Source organism: Motacilla alba, chromosome 3 (assembly GCF_015832195.1).
Source record: "Motacilla alba alba isolate MOTALB_02 chromosome 3, Motacilla_alba_V1.0_pri, whole genome shotgun sequence".
Classification (NCBI taxonomy): Eukaryota; Metazoa; Chordata; class Aves; order Passeriformes; family Motacillidae; genus Motacilla; species Motacilla alba.
This window is the reverse complement of record NC_052018.1, coordinates 73,483,840-73,503,199: the sequence shown is the minus strand read 5'-3', so window position 1 is coordinate 73,503,199 and position 19,360 is coordinate 73,483,840.

Genomic DNA, 19,360 nt, shown 5'->3' with positions numbered 1-19,360 from the left:
GAAACTGATCAATGTTATTTCCTTAATTAGCTGCAAAATTTAGATAACTGATATAACTTAAGACACAAGAGAATAAGAAACACAATATGTAAGTACAGAGCATACCAAACCAGAAACAAGCCTATGGAAAACCAGCTATATACACCTCTCTAACACCTCAAATTGTTCACTCATCTTTCTTAAACTTTTTAACCTTTCCCCCTGCATCCTAGATAGCCTTATTTCCTCTGCTCTTTCAGTATAAATGTGTTCTGAAATAACTGCATATACTGCGAGTTGGAAAAATTAGAGTGAAAGGTAAGAAATACAAATTTATATTCAGAGCAAATGAATCCTTTTATTTCTTTATGTCTGGATTTCATAATTTGCTGATTTTTAATGCAGAAGAGCAGTGTGAATAAGAAACAAATTTTTGGCAATGGGTTTGGGTTTTTTTTCTGTCTTTTGAAAAATGTTGGCTTCTGTCAAAATAATCCCCCATAAAACATTGCTCCCTTGTGAGTTCTTTTCATACCAATTAAGTTCAAATGAAATGGAGTGGCTTTTAATTTACTTTTGAAAAAATTTATTATTATTATTATTTATTAAATGTGTTCAGACAGCCTCTGGCTACCATTTGAAATTTGCACATAAAACAAGCGGCTTATTGATCTGTCTCAGCTCAGCTCAGTCCCCTCCAGGATAAACTAGACATGTTCACCACCACATCCTCAGGCAAGGACCTGAGCAAATAGATGAACCATGTATCCTGCCCAAAAAATCAACAGGCTGGGATACTGGCAGACTAGTGGAGGAAACGATACTCACAGGCAGACAAATTTCTTACTGGTGAGTAGGTAAGAGGCATTTCCATGATTAAATGTCTCTGCTAAGAATGACAAGTGAAAGATTATCCCTGCTGATCTTCTGCAAAGGAAGAGAGAAAGATTGGTAGGTAATTTGGTATCTGTCTTGCCTTCTCCCAGCAGTGGGCTCAAAGCTGAGCTCTACATTCACCCACTGGTAGGAGTACTTTCCACTGAAATGGGTGGGTAATTATGGAACCAAAAAGGTTTTTGGAGAAGGTGAGTCACAGGATTGGCTGTTCATTTTGCAGATGCAAGGAAAGGATACAGATTCATGGTGCTAAGTGAGCTGCTCTTGACCCTGCTTTGAGAAGGGGGGCTGAACCAGAGACATCTAGAGCTCCCCTTCCCACCTGAAAGTTTTTTCCATTTCTAGTTCCCAAGTTCATAGATTGTATTACAAAGAAGTGATAGCAAAATTGAAATTCTGGTTTACACCAGAATTGCAAAGAAGGAAAAACCAGAGAGTTCAAAGATGTTGTAGAAGGATCAAAGCACTCCAAGAAAAGAATGTGACCTCATGGTGGCCTACTAAATTTGCTCTAGTTTAGTTTAGGAACTTTTTTCACTCGGTTATTTCAAGTGTGAAATTACCCTGTTACGAATGGGTGTTAACAGGTTAAAGAGCTGCAGACTGATAAATGCAGATCTCCTCAATCATGCTTGATGAGAGGCACTTACAGGCCACATGGGCTGCCAACAGGACCATCTATCAACTCTGTAGGTGTCCAGACCATAACTGAGGTAAGCCAGCAGATGACATGCAATTTTTCATAAGATGAGAATATTGAGATCTGTGACACACAGCTAACATAAGATGTTGTATTAAAAAACAACAAAAAAAAAAAGATTTAAAGGTGATCTGAGGTAAACTGGAAAGTTTTGGGTAGTTGGAATTTTTTAGGGTTTAATTACTAGGTAATTTATAATTAGTGAGAGATAAATTAATATAGTTAACATGAGCTTAAAACAATGTTTTCCATAATAAATTGGGTTGTTTTATGTCAAGACCTACAATCAGGACCCAGGTCCCTAAACAAGATGAATGTCTCATAGACCACTTAAAACAGAGAATTTTGCTTAATTCTCCTTCTTACATTATGCTGCTTTCTTCTAACAATCTCAGTGATAGCAAAATCTAATGCTTCAGTGTCAGCTCTTGTGCCTCTGGTGTGTTTGGTGCCAACCCATCATTCTCCTTTCTTCTTCTGTCCTGTACTTCCTCTCTTCTCAGTTTATTTTCCTTCATATGGTCATGTTCATGTCTTTTCCATAAACTACATGTTCTTTCCTCATTTTTCTTCTCTCCTTAAACATAAGCTCTCCTTCACCAGGGCCAACTCTGTAAATGTCTGAGTCTTGCTGAATCACTCATTAACATCATCCCCACAGACTTCTCTTGAACAATCATTTCCAACAGCACATCAGCACATCATGACTGCCAAAGAAGCCGCTTGAATGGAAACAAACTGCAACTCAACGTGCCCAGTGTGACACCAAACACATGTGATGTCATTCCATGACCACAAGACTTAGTGTTATTTTGTTTTGATTTTCCCCAGCCACTGGTACTGGACTAGCAGCTTCACAAAGAACGGTTATTTAATGGCTGCTGTGCAAGCCAGAGAGTCTGAGCTAGTAGCTTGAGAAAGCTGTGATTTGATTTCATCCTGGCCAGCCTGAAAGTCTGAAGCATCTGACATTACACAGGCCCAGACAAACAGAAGACATAAGACAGTGATTTCATAAGAGGAATTGAGCTGTTACAATAAGCTTAGGGACCAAAAGGTGAACAGCAAAGGTTAAAGAGAGCATGTGGTGAGACAGTCTACTTTTCTTCCAGGATAGGAGGGAAAATATTTGTCTTCTTTCCTCTAGCTTGGAGCACAGCAGAGCTCTCTCATTTCTTACTAAGTAGGGGGATCATATGATGAATCAAAACATGGAGCTTGCTTTTGGCTATAAAGTAGCAATCCAGACACACAGTCTCTTTCTAGCGCTTGTCTAGCAGTCACTGAGCACTATCATGTACTGTATATAGCAGAGTATTTAACCTATCCCTTTTCAATAACATGTAGCACAGCCGTTAAGAGATCTAGATCAAGCAGGGGGAGACAGGAATGGTTTTGTCTTCTAATGGCTGCTTCTGCGAAAGGAGGATTGAACAGACCCTGACTTGCTAACTAAGAAAAATAGACACTGTGATTGGTATCAAGTGCTTGAGCCAAAACTAAGAGAAAATAAAATTGCAGGATCACCAGATCCTTCTCTGTGGCTTTCCATATTGGAGAGGGGCTAAAGAGCCCAAAGAGAGCAGGCACAAACACATATATGTACCATCTTTCCTGACTTCCTGTCAGGAGAAGCCTCCTTCCAGGGGCATCCCTGTTTCTTTTTTCTTTAACCATCAGGTCACCAGACCTAAATATTTTTCTGGCTTATTTAGATTAATTTTAAATAATACATAGAAGGTTTCTTCCCAGGTGTTTGGTCAACATGTAATGAAAATATGAGAGGAAGTGTTTATCATCCCCTACTCATCAAATCCTAGTCCCCATTAGAAACACAAAAGCTTTATTTGTGGTAAATGCTGTGCCATAAGGCTTCATCTGCTTTTAGTCACAGAAATTCCATCTACTGACTTGTCTTGATGTGCCATCTCCATGCTTCTGCCATGGCCAAACATGACATTCCCAGTGTTTACGATGGATGGAAACTACGGTGAAAATAAGTTCGGACATGTGCTCCAGGCATGCCTGCACAAGCACCATGAAAAGGCTCTGAAAAACTTCCAGCTAAGTATTTCCATTGTCACTGTGTTTTTAGATCCTTGCTAAAAATTCAAGGTGTAAAGTATTAATTTTTCTAGACATTTTTCTTATGTCAAACAATTAATCTTTCTGATTCTCAGACAATCCACAGAAATATTGAAGTTTTCCCACTGATATTTTCCCCTGAATATACTTGCTTCAAAACTTGTTTACCATAAATTGCCTATCTGCAAAGATTTGAGCCTGGTTGTGGCAGGCTTCTGGCATCATATGATGTCATTGCTGTTATCTGAGTTTGATAAACAGGAAAGCATTTCATGCATTTTTTGAATAGTCTCATGGAAGAACATTCAATCAACTTTAATAATTCCTTTTCTCTGGGCATTCATGCCAGTGAAATATAGTCACTTCAATGTTTAAGGAAAAACTGAAATGTCAAAGGGAAATAGCAAATGGCATAAGCATATTTATTTCATTGCAGTTACGGAAGATTCTTGGATTATTTTTTCAGTTCTGATTTTCTGGAGTTTGAAATAGATTCATAAACTGGTACATTCCCTCAATGACTAAAATATCATTTGCGTTGCTCACAGAACGGTAATATATCTTCACAGATTTCATTGGAGCTTTGTAATTCAGCTCAGGTTATCCACACTAGGATCTGTAGGACAGAAATAGGAATGTCATGGGCTTTTTTAATAACTGGTTTTCTGCTGAGTTCACTAAATGTACAAAGAAATATGCCAAACATTTCTGTAGTTCAACCACAAATTTGCATTTTATCATTTCCTCATTCCAAGTTGCTTATTTCTCTTTCTTTCTAGGGGTGAAATGACAATTTTGTCTTGTAAGGAAAGCATACTTCTCATCAGAACCTTTTAAAATCTCTTTTTAAAAAACATTATAATGACAATTAAAAATACCTGCTTTGGTTAGAGAATGTACTATACTCTGTGAACAGGATATGTATTGAATTATGAACAAAAATAAATAATAAAATATGTTTTAAAGGTTCACTTGAATTTGACAGCAATTTTCTACCCAGGTCAACACATAAGACACTTGAAGTGTTGCCGGTTCACGTTATTTAAGTTTTAAAGTTTCAAAAGTTGGTGTACTGCTGTGAAGCTTGAAATCGACCCATTTGCAAACCTTAAGTTGAATTATCACCAACATATTGAGAAGCGTCCACTGTCTGTGTACGTGAAAATTATACAAGTTCTTCTGGGATTGAAATCATGCAATTGAGAATAAAAATAGTATCAGATGACTAAGTTTTAAACAAAAGTAACCCAACAGTGAGTATTTACAGCCCCTAAGTGGAGAATATGTAGTATATTAACATTTAAAGTAGAACTACTAAAATTACTGGGTATAGCACTTGCCCCAAACAATAGGAAAGTCTGATGCATAAAAGAGTTAAAAAATCTCTCAGGAATGATTGCTTCAGAAAAGTGTGTGTGAGCTATCTCTTTTCCCTCTGCAAGTCAGAGTGAAGGGCAGAGAGAGGTTGTACAGGCCTATTTCTATCCTTTAGTACAAAGACACTGATCACTCTGTCCTATGGAAGGTTCATTACTAGATCATGACAAAAGCTAATGCACCTATACATTGGAAGTTGTATTATAAATGGCCCTGCTAATAGCTGGTGACAGTGAGAGAGTGAATTTCCACAGTTCACAGCCCTTTGTAGGTCTTCTTCTGGAACATTTCTCTCCACTATCATCACCCAGACTCCCCCTCTGACCTCTTTATCAGTCAGTGAGTGGTACCAGAGGTTTAAGACACATAATCACTGCAGCATGCCATGTGTGCTCTGCAGGGCAACACAACAGATGGAGAAACTAGAAAAAAACCCCAATGCTTTAAAAAAATATAAGTTCCTAAAAATACTTTATGAGGTAATGATAATGTCATTTATTTCCACTTTTATTCTTTTGTGTTTACTTACTTCACATGAATTTTCATGTTTCATCTTCAAGTGAATCTTCTTATTTATAGCTATGCAGCCTGATCTAAAATTCACTGTGGGCAATGGAAATGCTGCCAATGTCTTCAGTGGACTTTGGATCAGGCCCATATCTACCTTAGAACTCTGGTTTCCTTGACTCCTACACATGAAATCAAAGGGTGAATCTGGCTTATCTATATATTTGAGGAATACAGAAGTAACATTAAAAGAAAACTTTATTATGTTCACTTCCACTTCTGCCTCCTTTTTAAGGGCAAGAGAAGTAGCCGCTCATTTCAGCACCTCTGTAGTTAAAGGTAATATAACCAACTATATGTTACAGTTTATTTCAAGCATGCTTTATGTTCAGCAAACCTTAGAAAACTGATACATTTTGCTCCCAACTTTTTTTTCACCACAGAACAAGTGGTTGAATTTGTTTGCTACAGTACAGATAATGTTACACAGATGTTGCTGAAGTGCAGCACTGGCCCTTGGACTGTAATTGGTGTCTGCAGGAGCATGGGAGTCTTCCAGGGCCTTTGAAACCTTGCACTTGGCCTTTCACAGAAATGTACCAAAACACAAGTGATACTGCTGGTGGTTTTAACTGGGAGGGTTGGTGTAATGCTGTGCTCCACATGGGACAGCAAAAGCCATCACCTCTCACTACTCCAGCTCTTGAAACTGCCAAAGCTTCTTTAAACTCTTTGTTTACTGTTAATGCTATTAAAGGTTACTGCACTTCCATGGAAGCCTAAGTTTTGAGGTTGGCAAAACCATCCTGAGTATCCTCTTTCTAAGAAGAGACAATATGAAACCAATACAAGTACTTGACTATCAATTTCTAGTAATCCAGACTTTGAGTTTGCATTTGATCTGTTCAGAGAGGTTTGAAAAAAACCATTTTTTTTCAGCAGCATCAAGGAATTTGTATTGCATATAATTTTCCATAACTAAAAGGTCAGTGAAGCTATTTTCAAATCTGCTTTGCAGGAGAAGTAACTTTAATTTTCCTGTTATTACTCTTGGTGTTTTTCAGCATCCTAGAAGAGCACCTGAATGAATCACTCAGGGTGAAAATTTTGAAGTAAGTTCTTAAAGGAATATTTTATTTGGTTTGTTTCCTTAATACAAAATTTGTATATAATTCTTACTCAAATTCAGAAAAGCTGAATTAATATTCAATTAGCTTAATACAAAGAACTACCCTGGTTTGCACAATATTGCTGAGTACTGGTCAATCAAAGAGAATTTATATACTTTCCCCCTTTTGTTTTGGTTTGATTATTAGTACTGGTGGTATTTTTCAGCTTTATTGGGGACACGGGGGAATTGAGGAGGTATATTTTCCTTTTTTTTTTTTTTTCCAGGAGTGCTAACTTTAACAGTCAGGTCAATATATAAAACACTATGATTAAGGGCAAACAGGACCCAGAAGCTGTTCTGGAAGCACTGAGACTGAATGGCTTCCCGATAACGTGTCATATAATTGCAGATTATTCTGATATTTCAGCAGCTAGAAGATACCTTGGCCCTTTCTCTCCCTCAGCAGCTATTTCTGGCTGCTTACTTTAATGAGACTTGGAGGATCTTAACTTTCACAGAGATTGTTATTCCTACATCAAATCAATCACTGAATTCATTGGGAAATAGGGCAGGAGGAGTGGTCAGGCACAACCAGACATATGCAGATCATGATAAAAGTCTCGTTTCTTTAAGACATCAGAGAGAAAATCATCTATCATGTTATGTTCTAGAAGAGCTTATATTTCTGCACGTTTCGCATGGGTAGCATACAGCTCCTTGCACTAGGCTGGCAGCAAGATGCCCAAGGTAAAAGGTGGTTTGCAAGCCTGCCTTCTCAGCAGCTTCATGGGGAAAGAGGGGCAACTGCCCTGAGCCAGCCCCTCCTCTGCCCGGGACTAGACCTTTCCAGGTGCAGCACATGCTGGCCCCACTCCAGCAAAGCACTTAAGCACATGCTTAACTTTCAACACATCAATTACTCACGGAGGAGTCAAGCCCAGAGAAGCTGCTGGTGCAGAGATAGCGGTGAAAAGGAAATGGGGAAGTGGTGACCTTATTGCCTCTCTTTCCCAATGGACCTGTCTCCAGACATCATTCAGGGCCTGGGGTAAAATGATTGCAGAGGCTAATAGGTCAATGACCTGCTACTCGGTCCTTAGCCCAGCCCCAACCTTTGCAAAAGAGAGGGGAAGGGAGTGGGGAAGATCTTTACAGTTTGTCAGATGTTATCACGCTTGATAAGACAAAGCTTTGCTTTCAGGAATTTCGTCTTCCCTAGCTTGCTGTGAAGAAAAGATGGCAACTCAGGGATCTGTAGTGGCAAAGAGGAAATTTGCAGTCCTTTGTTTTTGCTCTGCCACTCACACATGTGACAGGTTTCCTTTCTCCCTTAAGCTATTCCAATTTCTAGCTCTGCATGTGTCAAAATAAGTTTTCAAAGCAAATCACAAATGTATGGGGTAATTAGAGCTGTCATTTTATTGTCAGGGGAAGGCACTCCCCTTCCCTAAGAAGAGTACACCTCCCTGTCAACAGCATACTGTAGTGATGATGAAGAATTTAACATCTGTCTCTTTGGTTAATTAATTTTTTTTTCCTTTTCCCTTGAGGGATGGGATAAGGAAAAAGAGGAGAATTGCCTGATGTTTCTGCTATATGGGCCCTTCTCTGTTTAAAAAAACTCTTGGAAAATGCTGTTGAGAGGTAGACAACTATGCATAACCACTACAACACACAAAAGTGCCCCTAGAGTCACCTTTTCAGACATGTGGAGACTTACCTGAATTTAAAGAAAAATTAAATATTCAAAAATTACATTCAGAAAAATTGAAATGCAACAAATTGAAGGACAAAATCTGTTCCTTCAGATCGACAGATTTAGACTTTCTAAATGTTTGGAGGAATAAGTATCTTTAGAAAGACATGCAGCCCAGATCCTCACTCTTCCAGAGAATCCCTCAGAGACTCATCTGAAGCTGTCTTCACAAGACACAGTAATGACAAGCTCACCATAAATCTACTCTCAAATGTTTTTGTAATTTTTTTATGTGAGTATTTTGTAATAGTGGCAACATATATGGAGACAATTATTTCAAAAATTATTTGTAGGAGTTCAAGTGCACTCAAAAAGAATTTTTTTTCCAATTAAACTTCCCTGCTTTAGTTTTATACTTCTCTACCATACATGACTCCCCAGTCTTTGTAAAACAGTTTTCTCCGGGGCACCCACAGCACTTCATGGGAAATTTCTGTGGTTTAGATGCAGAAAGAGTGGATAGGTATCTAAAATGCATACTGCAGCATGGAAGAAGAATGGGCTTTCTAATTAATGTGCAAGATACTTGCATTCAGATTTGCTCTCTTACTGCTGTCCAATCTACTTGTGGTGAGCCACTTACTTCCAGTGACCAGTTCCCAGCTCCACAGAGGGAATCACCATGACTCCCTTCTTCTATCTTTCTTGCATATTTTGCAGCATGGCATTTTATTAGTGTGCTGGGAATACTGTGGAGCACGAAGCACGGTGAAAGCAACAAGCATGGGAAGGCTCTCTGAGGTGCCGTTCAGCTGTGGGGTTTAATGGTAAAGTAAATCTAAGGATTCCTGCCCATTTCATCTGCTTGTCCCTCTCTGTGTAATTCACTGCCCTGTCAGTTGCTCCACTGCAATTGACTGCAATGCACTGCCTTCTCAGTTGTTCTACTCTGAAGTTTTCTGGAAGATGCTGAAAGCAGACCAGGGAACTTACCTAGTTAAAAGTAAGTCTCCTCTCAGCAACAAAATTTCTCATTCAGGTCAATGCATTGATAAGGACAGCGTGCTCCCATCAACAGAGCTTAGTACAAGTAAGAACTCACAAGGTCTGTGAGACAGCACAGGGGTGGAAACTAGACTTTGGGTGATCTTAAATTAGTTTAGTCATCATTTCATTTCACTGTAGCCTGAACAAAACTTTTTAGACTGGAAAAGCATTAAATGTTGTTATTTGAGTCTGTGCTCCAACTCCATTGTGAAATTTTGCCCTTCTGCAGGATTTTTGATCAAGTACCACAGCAGCTCTTTGCAAACATTAAGTACTGTGTCCCTACAACACACCTGGCAGGCAGATACAATATCCTCTTATCAGATGGGCAAAATGAGCTGCATAGCGATCACGACTGGCTCAGCCATTCAGCATGAGCCAGCAGGAGAGGCAGCAAGAAGTAGAAAGTCCCAACTTCTGGACTGATGTTTTAACTACCAGGCTTCTGCTGGAAACCAGTGGCCACTTGCAGTAACTGCCAACACAGAGATGCTTCAAGCAGCAATAGTAATGGGATAAGGAGTAACAATGATATGACTTGCAGATGGCTTTCATTAAACAGAGTTTGTATTGGATTAAAGACACAATTTGAGTCTACAGCAAAACTGCTTGAAATAGTTTAATCTAATCTTGAAAAGGCTTTTTGACCAAATCAAACATTTTGCTGCAAATTTTGCAACTCTACTGAAAGTTCCTGGGGGATTCTGTGTTTGAAAAAAAATAAAAAACCCCAACCCTCTCTCCCTCACCTCCCCCAAAAAAGAGGATCTCAATACAGACATGTTTGTAAGTCTTGTCACTGAAAACGAGATATATTTCATATAAAGTGCACGTCTATACTTCTAAGAATAATTCTTATTTTTGCCTGGTCTTATCAGCGGAAGATTTGTCATTGATTAACATGAGTGAGTGACTGATACAAATAATGTTAAAAGCAAAATGCTTTTCTGTATTACAGCAGCAACAAGAAAATACTTATTCCAGTGACAAAACTAGTGGTTATCAGCTTTTCTTGAAAGAAAGTTTGTTTCATGTTGTATTTGGTGTCTATCTTCAAACTTTAAAAATATTATTGTTTTCATAGCAAAAATATTGCCATGTGCAATTGTTTATGTTCAGGGGTTTAGGGAGCCTAAAAGTCAAAAGATAATTGTATTATGCCAGAAGTTACCATTTTCACATACATTCATGCAAAACTTCATCAAGGCACACATTACTTGATTCACAATGCACAATCCAAATAAGGTTATATACATGCTTGCAACTCCATTTCCTGCTTTATTCCTAGACAGTAATGACAGTTTTCTGAAGATTTTCTTTTTGGGGACAAACTCACATAGGTCTCACATAGTCTATCTCATGTATAGACACTGAATCTATGAGTGAACAAGGTAATTATAAGTTTGCCTTGAACAGTCGAAAGAAAGAAAGGAATTGCCTTACAAGGTTTTTAAGCCTATATGTGATTGGCTAAATGCCCAAACCAACTGAAACTTTAGCTGCACTTTCCTTCTAAATTTCAAGTGTTCAAAATTAGCTGGGGACCTCAGGCTCCAGTAGAGACACCCAAAATCCACTTAGGCTGACACCTTGAAGGACAGAGAAATCCCTTCTGATTACGGTCCATAAAAAGAAAATTTTTTTATGAGCATGGAAAATAATATTCATGTTTGCATAAATGATGATACCAAGTGGTGAGGGAGGTTAATGGAAGGGATGGATCTTGCAATTCTAAAGAAAAGAACAAAAAGCAAATCCCATCAAAAGATTCAGAAGTCCCATCAGACAAAACCAAATGTTTTCAAAATCTGCAAAAACCTTCTGGTATAAAATAATTTCAAGTTTCAATGACAGTGTGGTTGGCAATAAACTATAAATCACTGTACACAGAGGTTTCTAACTGGCAAGTGGCAAATACATGAAGGCTGTTTCTCCATGCTTTTGGCTTATCCAAATACAATTTTTTGTAAGGAAACAAGATTTATATAACATTGTATTCTCAGCCCTTTTAGTCTCTCTGATCCCTGCTGGATAACTCCAGTTGAAGTTAACAGAGCACTAGAGGCTTGGAGTGATTTGGGTCCTAAACACCCTTTGAATGTCACTACCCAGGTACTGGAGAGAGGCTCAGAGGCACAGAACAGCTGTGATAGGAGAACAACTGCATCACCTGCTGCCAGGAACACTGAAGAGGTGAGATCTGTGGTGCATGTATTGGCAGTAGGGAAAGCTGTAGCTGCAGCTCACAGTTTACCAGATGTGAGGTATTTCAGCAGAATTGAGGCCAGAGGCGGAGTCTGCTACTCACTGAACAGGTTTGGTCTCTTATTTGGGGAAGGAACCTCTGCTCATTCTTCACTCTCCTTCTACATTCTTATTGTTACGGTTTGGTTTGTTGTTTTTCTTTTTTTTTTTTTTTCACATTTCTCTCCTTTGGCTTCATCTTAAAAGTTAACAAACAGAAGTTGAGTAAATGTTCCTATGTGCACAAACATGTGGGTAGTCAGACAGTTTCGTATCAGCTGCTATATTGCTTTCTCCTTCACCTTAAGGGAATTCCTTATTCCACAATTTTCCCACCAACAAAATACATTCCCTGTGTCTGCAACAGTCACTGCTCCAATAGTATTATGTAAGATCCTAGCAAGGCAGAACCCTCCCCAAGATTCCTCCTGGGGACAAGAAGGTTCTTGGCAAAATGTTCTTAAAAATGTTTTTCAAAATCTACCTCTCTCTTAACCTGCTGTGATAATATTTCAGTCACAGGCAGGAAAAGACCTGTCTTCCAGCAGCGGATCCATACCTGACAGTGGCGGGAATGGAGAAAGGTGTATACATAAAAGGCAGAAATAACTTGCATTATACAAGCATCTGAGGACTCTTCCATGAGGACCCATGGAAGTCAAAGTTACCCCATCATTCTTAGTGAATCAATTTTCAGACACAATCTGTACACCTATGTCACCAACACTCCAATATAAAGGTGCTTTTGTTGCCACCTGATGTATGGTGCAGAAGCAGGTGCAGACAGGATCACATCCAGCACTGGGAAGTCATCTGAGTATTTAATAGCTTCTCAGCAAGTTTTGAAAACTTTATACAGGTTCTGGTTCAGCCTGCAGCCAGTGATATTCCTCCTAACTTCTGACTCCAGCTGGTCAGGACTCCCTTACAATCTCACTGCTACATACAATGGGTGTGACAATGTCTGGTGGCGTGTGGCTTTGAGGTGCTGCTAGTCATGGGCAGGCATGACAAATCTGAGGAGCCTGAACCTTGATTCAACCCACAGTGACCTTAACAGGCTGTTCAGATAGCGTATTCGTTGTATTGGAGTGGGAATTATTACTGTGCATACTGACGCAGAATTAAAGGCAGGCAGAGACAAACAAGAGAGAAGGGATACTCCCCAGGAGCATTCAAAATGAAGGTCTGTATTGGGGGACGAAAAGAAATTAGCCAGCTGAGATTGATGTTGGAGAACAAATGTGGTTCGTATTTTATTAATAAAAGAGGTCTCGCCACAAAGGAAATTCCCATCTTGGCCTGGCGATGTAGCACTAAGTGGTAATGGATACATGAAATGCCAAAACCCATAGATCTCTAGTTACACCAGAGCAGACACTCTTTGGGGCTTGTAATTACAGGGAGCTGGCAGACATTCAGATTTCATCTTTGAGAGAGAAAAGGACTTTCTGCTCTCCTGCCAATTGGGATGACTTAGCTCAGTGCCAAGCTGGACATACCTTCCAGAGTATTTGCAAAGTAGCATTCAGCTCTACTTCAGATACTTTCACTTTCCAGGTTTCTGAAAATGAACAAATGAAATATTTGTAATGGCACCTGTAGTAGTGAGGCATCCCAGAGAGAAAAGCCAAGTCCTGCCTCCCAACCAGAAGAAAGCACAGTTGAGAAAAAGCAATAGCTCAGAGCTGTGTGGGACTGAAACAGAAAAAAAAATATAATGGCTGGGACATAAACGATGTGTCAAAGACAGCAGATATTTGTGGACCCAAGTTTGTTCTCTGTACCCATCCTAATGGTGTGGATTAGGTACTGATGTACTGAAACGTGGAGCAAACATGGTTTCTCAAACTGCAGAAAAACTGACCATGCTGTCAGGGGTTATCTATATAGTCAAGACCTGTTGTAGCAAGACCTGGAAAGCCAGACCTGTCCTCTGTTCTCTCTTCAGATTATCCCTGGACATTTTCCATCAATTTGTTTTACTGAGATTAACAAGTTTGCCCTAGAAGATTTCTGCTGACTGCCAAGGTGGCAGTTGATGAGATATCTGATATTAAGGTGGATCTCTTCACATGACATATGTAAAACCTGTGGCCAAAATGAGCAGGCCCAATACTTCTTAGCCAAATTCTGTTCTCAGTTACACCAGAGGAATGCAACTGAAGTCAATATGATTTACAGGAATAAATGACAGTACATGGCTTGGGTATTTTTTGAGATGACTTGTAGATTCTAGCTGTAGCTAATAGGTCTGGGCACAGAAAAAGAAACTCAAAGAAAAGTAACACTGTTGTTTGTTTTTCTTCCCTAACTCTAATGTCAGCCCCAGTCTAACAAAGCACCCAGTAATATTTGCTTAGGCACTGAATTTGTTAGCCTAACTTATTTTCACTGTTTATCCCACATTTCTGTAAAAATGTGTTAAAAAGAAATAATCTGTTAATGCCAAAAGTTCTCAAATACTCTATTTCACAGGCATAGTGCACACTAGAAGAAGCTTGCAAGTACAACTGTGGTGGAATTTTTATATCAATAAACCCCAGAGGGGTGGTGCAACTCCTGACAGTGCACCGGTTCCAAGGATGAAATAACACATCCTGGCAACCCAACTGGATTTTGCCAGCAGATCTGCAATGCTTTTTTTTTTTTTTTTTTTTTTTTCTTTTTTTTTTTTCTTTTGAGATGGAGTAGCAGCAAAATCTTCTCCTGAGAAACAGCAGGGACTACACATTAGCTGTCTGCTTGGGATGCTCAGCTGGCACACAGGAGACAAAGGTGCACATCCCAGCTCTGCTCAAATCAGCTGTATCAAATCTTAACCCCTCTCCTAGTGCAAAGTGTCCGCAGTCCTGCCCCTGCTGACTACCAAAAGATCCTTCTGTCCTTCTGAGCTCATCTGTCAGAACTGTTCCAGAACAGTTTGATCAGCCGGTGGTTAGGATGGGACGTGGGAGAGCTGGGTGTCACTCAGGCAATACAAGAGCTCAAAGAAGGGTGTCCTCTATTTCCAGACATCTCAAGCAGCAACCTTTTGGCTGAGGGGCAAAGTTCTGTCTGCTTGTCAGCGGCAACACTTGCTGGGGGCCCAAGGAATCTTTCCTGACAAGGATATTATTGCAGTTGATGCGCCCCTACTGTAAAATGCATAGTTTTTTAAAAGTTGGTGTGTACTCGCACAAACACACGTACATTTTGTTTCCCTGAAGAACTTCTGATCGACTCCTGTGAGCTCAGGAAAGCCCAAATGACCTACAGGGTTATAAGGTGCCAGTTACAGATACTGTTTCACATTCTTTCTTAGAAAAATAGTTATGAAACGACTGGATTTTCTTTCCCCCCCCCCTTTTTGTTTTCTGTATCTCTTCCAATGCAAAATGCTTTGCTCTCCCAGTGGAAACCAGTCATTTACTAAATACTCAGTGTAATTCCTCTCACTGTCTCTCAAGTGGGCCTGTGTTTACATTTCATAAGCAAGAATCTTTTTTCTTATGCCATAGTCACTACATAGAAATAAATACAAACCACAGAACCTGCACAAATCTTTGCTGACACACCAAATTTTAAACACCTTATGGATTAAGGTTTATGAAGCCTGTCAGAGGTTTAAAACCACAATGAGAAAGAAATATTTTCTTCAAGTCTGAGAAATTAACTTCTGGTCTAATGTCAGCCTGACACCAAAAAAGCCTTGATAGTTTGTTTGTCTAAGCTGACAGCTCCTTATTCAATTGTTCATGATGTTTCACCATTTAATTCTTGCAATAAATTTGTCTCTTTGCTACACTCTTTACACTGTACCTCAGTGTGCCCCAGAGACATGGTGAGCCAGCAGCTCACCACTAACTCAGCTTAAGGAGAAATGCTAGCAACAAAGACCAGCCTGCCAAAACCCATAAAACTTGCTGCTTTTTTGCCTCAGTTTAAAACAAAAAAATAATATTGTCTTTTCTCTAAAGTGGTAAAGCAACACATGCCCAAATGAGTTCTGTACTCATCAGCTGGGCAAAAACAGTTAATGAAAAGCTAAAACATGAAGAAAAACGGGCATTTTCCTCCAAATTTTTTTTCTTTAAGATTTAAATGAGCTTTTTGCATTATTTGTCGATTTTTTACTTTTTCTGAAGAAAACTGGTAAGAAAAGATGCCTCTCAGATTAAAAGCCACTGCTACCCATGGCAAAGCAAAATTTTGCTAGGTCACATATAGCAATTTTTGCACAGACCACTGCATGCTGATGATACCACTTTTCCACCAGAAGTGCCTGCCTCTCTGCATTTGTCCTCAGGATCACTCAAAAACTGGCTGCAGGAATCTACTGGAGATCTGCACCCTCTGCAAGGCCTGCTGGGTAGATATTCCTGCTCTCACACAATTTCAGGGTCCTATCCCCGCTCTTGCTTATATTTCCAGTATTTCACCCCTGCAGATGAGGCTGTTGTTTGTAGTCATGAGTTATATTTTCTCATCTAGCACAGAAGATTTGTTCTGACTTTCCTTGGACAGTCATAGAGGACAGAAAGGAGCAAATACACTTTTCTTTGCTGTCTGCCCATTATAAGGAGAGGACAGGAGTGAAGGGCAGAAGGGCTAAGGAACGACTAGCTTATGCCTGTTTGTTTTCTACTTCTTAATGTCTTAAAAGGCTTAATCTCTGGGAAAGGTGCCCTGGAAAGGAAAGCCCTCTTTTTTATGAAGAAGGCAGGAGCGATGTGGGAGGGGACAAGAATGGCTGCCCTGCATGCTCAAGCAGCTTCACCTCCATCCTGTCCTGGATTGATCTCTGCTAGTGGTGATGGGTGGCTCTGGCACTGGGCCCATTTCACCTTCCCATCTGGGCCAAGATCTCTGGGTGTGGCGAAGGCTTTGCAAACACCTCGTGCCCACAGACAGCTGGCTTGGGACCGCGGAGCTCCCCTTACACAGGACTGAGGAAGAGGAGTGACAATGTAAAGGAGTTTGGGTTACAACAGGTTTACAAATCTGAAATAGCCAGCTGGTACATAATACAAACGTCAGTGCTAGGGGTTGGAAATAAAAAATATACTGGCACTAAACCTAGCTTTTTATTCCACATTTAGGGCTGCATGACATTTCCACTGGTAAAATACCACACTTTTCCTGTGAAAGCATTTCCATTTAATCTCTTAGGATTAGAAGAATGGAAGCTCTTCCTATTCTTCTGAGAAGCAGTGTATACGGAGGCTGAAGTGGTACATCTCTGAGATCTTGTCAGGATCTTCCCAGTAAGAAGATTTCCTATATTTTCCCATTTAAACTGCTTGTTCCTTCTTTTATTTGAAAATAAGAAGTATTTCCTCCAAAAAATGATGAGCCATACAGTAAACAGGTAATGATAGCAAAACAAGTCCAGCCAGGAAAGGGAATAATAATAATAATAATAATAATAATAATAATAATAATAATAATAGATAAACACATACTACTTCTGTGCCCAAGAATGTTGATGTCTTAGATCCTCTGGTGTTATTTTGTGTTCTTATTTTTTGCTGCATCCTATGTAACCTACATCAGGTACTCCCCTGGCTCTCAAAAGCATTTCACAGCCACTACACTTCATGCAATAGCTCTTTTCCTGTATGATTCCACTGCTTGGCGCAAATCTAGATGCAAGAATTAGGGATGCATTTATCCTCCCCAGACAGAACTCCTCCTGCTGACATTCTCCACAGCATAGTTTATGTCCAAGCCTCCAAGAATCACGCAGAATCTCATGGTTGTTTCCAGACAGTCAAGCAGGAAACCAGGTTTGTCAGCAACACTTCCAAAGGCTGTCTTTTTTGTCTCTTTTTCCTTCTTGCTTCTGTTGGTGTTCACATCTTTCTTGCCAACACTGGTGCTCCTTTAACTCATCCACCAGATGGTTTTTCAGGGTTTGGTTCTCATCCCATCCCAAGCTCCACACTTGAGTGAAGGAGGAGCACCTGTGGCTCCTTACTAAACCTCTGATTTAATGCAAGGTGAGTGAATCAATAGCAATGCCTCTCTCTGCACTGCAATAAGCACTCTTCTGAGAAGTTCAAAGTGTGCTGGCATTGGGTGATGAGGAGAGCATAGAAGAACTCTGTCTCTAGCAGGTGGGAATGCTACTAGCACTGCTCTCATGTCAAGATGAGAGTGGGATTTTTTTGCCATCGTTGTTGCCCTGAAGAGGTTTAAGTCCTCTTCCTCATACTGACTACTCACTAAAATGTGATAAATCTCCACATAGTAAGCTCTAATAATGAAAAATGCAACATGCTGAAACAAAAAAGTCTAACTGAAGGATGATGCTTTTCAAAGCTGTCTGTTTTCCCAAGGACAGCCAGCCACACACACTGGTCTGTGCCTCCACTGTTTTGACTAGACCTGTATATTCTGTCCTCTCCCTAAAAGGTCAGTTAAATATATTTTGGCAAATCATCTTTATTTTAAAATTATAATGTCAACAGTTTCTGGACTCTAAACTTGCCTTTTTGCAGAATTTTGGCATTTTGGCTATTGTCAAATTTGTGTAAATCCACTCACATTTGATTAAGTTATAAACCCTCAAAAACCTGCAGTTTGTTTTTATTAGATGTATTTCTCATCAATTCTGAGAATGTATTTTTTTCTGCAATGTCAAATCCAAACTGGGTGCTGTGTCATTCAGCATGTCCTGACAGACAAGCCAAGAGCAAAGGGACTGTTGGCCATGAATTGCCTTTGCCCAGCTGCATGCCAGCAGTGCATCCATTGCTGAACTGAAGGTGAAGGAGCTGTGGGGTTTGCAATATACAAAGAGCAAGGTGAAAGAGAAGGGAAAGCAGGCATGGGCTTGTGATGAAGGGGACATGGACCTAAACTGGGAAACAAGCTGGGGTGGACTGGAGAACATGGAAGAGGACTAGAAAGATGGGGGAAACAGGATTTTGTACATGTGGTGAATAATTTTGTGGTATGAAAGAGGCTAGTCATGGTCACAAGAAAAAAAAAAATCTTTTTGTCTCTGACAGACACATCAACATTGACAAATTTCACCCAGCTGAGAGGAAAGGGCTATGAATCCCAGGCTGGAAAACTGTACTGCAGTGCCTAATGCAGCAACTGGCAACTTGCTATCGCTATGAGAGATGCTGCTAGTTTGAGAGCAATAGAGGTCTGGTGCAGTGAAAGGCCTCAAACATGCTCCAACCTGGGTGATAGAATACGGTATTTTCGGGTTTTTTCCCCCATTTAAAAAGTGCAGGAGATATTACTGGCCATTTACACACAGATGTGTGCAAATACTTTGTTAAAAATTGCATCATATAAAACAAAACCTTTTGAAAAGGGTGCTTTTTAAATTTTTGTGACTGTGGGCGCTCATTGAGACCTGGCAATGCTGCAACTACCTTGCTGGCTGCATCCATTGAGCACTGTAGGATCTGGAAAAGTCAGCAGTAGGTGTCTCAAGTAAGGCACCCCAATCTCTCTGTAAATAACACCTACTTCTCTCCACCTTCATGCATGGTTCACCATGCATGCAGCTGCTGCTTTAGAGAGCATGCTCTACCCTGAGCCCTTCACTGAGCCACGTGTGACAAAGCCTGCAAGGATGTCAGATTTCATGCTTGAAGAAAATGTCATTTGTGTGCTGGGAGTGTGCCACTTTGCAGCCTTCCTAAAGCCCTTTTGTGTCCCGTCCCACAAACACGCACACACGGAGAATAAAGCAAGTCCTGACAGCTTCAGCGTC